The sequence below is a fragment of the Globicephala melas genome, chromosome 20 (genome assembly GCF_963455315.2).
Source record: "Globicephala melas chromosome 20, mGloMel1.2, whole genome shotgun sequence".
In the NCBI taxonomy this organism is placed as follows: Eukaryota; Metazoa; Chordata; class Mammalia; order Artiodactyla; family Delphinidae; genus Globicephala; species Globicephala melas.
In genome coordinates this window covers 11,372,886-11,375,626 of record NC_083333.1, presented here as the reverse complement: position 1 = coordinate 11,375,626, position 2,741 = coordinate 11,372,886, and the positions used below count along the sequence as shown (strand labels likewise).

General features: G+C 41.1%; 1 non-coding gene across 1 annotated transcript; it reads right to left on the bottom strand.

The window, feature by feature from the left end:
• Nucleotides 1-73, bottom strand: TRNAD-GUC (transfer RNA aspartic acid (anticodon GUC)). The gene has a single exon. It is a non-coding gene; the product is annotated as a tRNA-Asp (tRNA).
• Between the last annotated feature and the right edge of the window lie 2,668 nt (nucleotides 74-2,741).

The window sequence follows — 2,741 nt, the reverse complement described above, 5'->3', positions numbered from 1 at the left end:
TTCCCCGACCAGGGATTGAACCTGGGCCCTTGGCAGTGACAGTGTGGAGTCCTAACCACTGGACCACCAGGGAATTCCCTATTTTTAGTTTTTTAAGGAACCTCCATACTGTTCTCCATAGTGGCTGTACCAATTTACATTCCCACCAACAGTGTAGGAGGGTTCCCTTTTCTCCACACCCTCTCCAGCACTAATTGTTTATAGACTTTCTGATGATGGCCATTCTGACTGGTGTGAGGTGGTATTTCACTGTAGTTTTGATTTGCATTTCTCTAATTATTAGTGATATTGAATATCTTTTCATGTGCATCTGTATGTCTTGGCCATCTGTATGTCTTGGCCATCTGTATGTCTTGGCCATCTGTATGTCTTCTTTAGAGAAATGTCTGTTTAGGTCTTCTGCCCATTTTTTTGATTGGGTTGTTTGTTTTTTTGATATTGACCTGCATGAGCTGTTTGTAAATTTCAGAAATTAATCCCTTGTTGGTCACATGGTCACCGTGTTTTACATTAGGTTCTCAGAACTTATTCATCTTATAGCTGAAAGTTTCTACCCTTTTACCAACCCTTTCCTGTTCCCCCCAACTCCCGGCCCTTGGCAACTACCCTTCTACTTTCTATCTGTGAATGCAACTTTTTTTTTTTTTTAAAGAGTCTACATGTAAGTGATACCATACAGTATTGTCTTTCTCTGTCTGGCTTATATTACTTGGTATAAATGCCCTCAAGTTCCAACCATACTGTTGCAAATGGCAGGATTTCCTTCTTTATCATGGCTGAGTAATATTCCATCATTTTATATATACATATATATAATGGATATATGGTAGAATATTATTCTTTATCCATTCATCCACTGATAGACACTTAGGTTGTTTCCATATCTTGACTATTGTGAATAATGCTCCAATGAACATGGGACTGCAGATATCTCTTTGATATCCTGTTTTCATTTCCTTTGGATATAAACCGAGAAGTGGAATTGCTGGATCATATGGTACTTCTATTTTTAATTTTTTGAGGAACTTCCATATTGCTTTCCATACTGGCTGCACCAGTTTACATTCCCACCAACAGTGCCTAAGGGTTTCTTTTTTTCTCTACATCCTCACCAACTTCTGTTTCTTTTTAACCTTAAAAATCAGCTTTATTGAGGTGTAATTCTTACCCAATAAAATGCACCCACTTAAAGAGTAGAGATGACTCTTGACAAATATGAATACCTAGGTAACTACCACTCCAATCAAGATAGAACATTTTCCATCACCCCCCAAAGTTCCCTTATAGCCCTTTGCGGTCTAACCCACTTATTTGTCCCCAGGCAGCTAATGATCTGCTTTCTTTCACAGCTAATTGGTTTTGCCTACTCTAGAATTTCTTATGAATGAAATCACACAGTATATACTCTTTTGTGAAATCTGATGTATTTCATGTCACCTGATTTTTAACAACCTTAAAATGGCAGAATGGAAAAGCTAGGTGAGGTCTTGGAAAGTCCTATGTTATTGTGAAAAGAACATTTTCCTTTCATATAGATTTGAGTTCAGTTCTTTTTCTGTCACTTAAAAGTCAGGTAAACTTAGGGTAATAAGGAAAGGTAATTCTTTCATTTCTTTGAAGATCCCAGAATTGTTGGGAAAAGTAGATAAGATCCCAGGTGTATTGGCTACCTATTGCTATGTAACAAACCACCCCAATGCTCAGTGGCTTAAAACAACAAGCATTTATTATACCCCACAGGTCTGTAGATCAGCTGGGTGGTTTTTTGGTCTGGCTAGGCGTGGCTCATCTTAGCTGGACTGGTTCATGCATTTGTGGTGGGTTGGCTGGGAGCTGGCTGGTCTAGGACAGCCTCTCTGCTGTGTCTGACATTTGGCTGGCTATGGGCTGGGGTAATGGGCTGGGGTAATGGACCATGTTAGGCTAGCCTGGGCTTGTTTGCATAGTGTTTGGGCAGGGTTCCAAGAGAGTAATCTGAAGAGTTGCAGGGACTCTGGAGCCTTAGGTTTGGAACTGAAGCATCACTTCTGCTGCATCCTATTGGCCAAAGTAGATCACAAGGCAGCCCAGATTCAGAGAGTTGGGAAATAGACTCCACCTTTTGATGGGAGGAACTACAAAGCCATATTGTGGAGAGAATGTGTATAGGGAGGGATGGAAATTGCTATTTTTCTAACAATCTAGCATACCAGGGGAAGCATGTCAGTCATGGAGAAACAGCTCAAAGCTAAAGGTTCCCATTAAGAGAGGACAGGACCCATTCATTACCGTACTGGTACCAAGAAAACTGCCTGGCATATAGGAGTGTCTCAATTAATGTTAACTAAAATTAAAGAGGGTGATGTCAGAGGGAAGGTATGGGAAAAACAAAATTTAGCTCCCAGGAAGCAGCACCCTTTCACTTTACCCTGCCCACCAGCATCACATGAAAATCATCAGGATGGAGCAGAGAGAGGTCTTGATGGAAAGTGCTCTGAGGGGACCTGGAACTGATGGGTCCAGAAGACACTGCCCAATATGCAAGAGATTCCATAAGGAGCAGCAGTACCCAGTGAGTTCTGTGGCCACAAAATACTGGAACCCAGTGTAGCCAAGGGCACAGAACATTAAAACCATACCAATAATACTCCAAACCAAGAACTTCCAGGTCATTTCCCTCATCACTTTATGCAGTCCCACTTAATTAATGCTTGTTCTGCTGGATGTTGGGTCAGCATTCAAGTCTCATGAAGTTCTCTGTG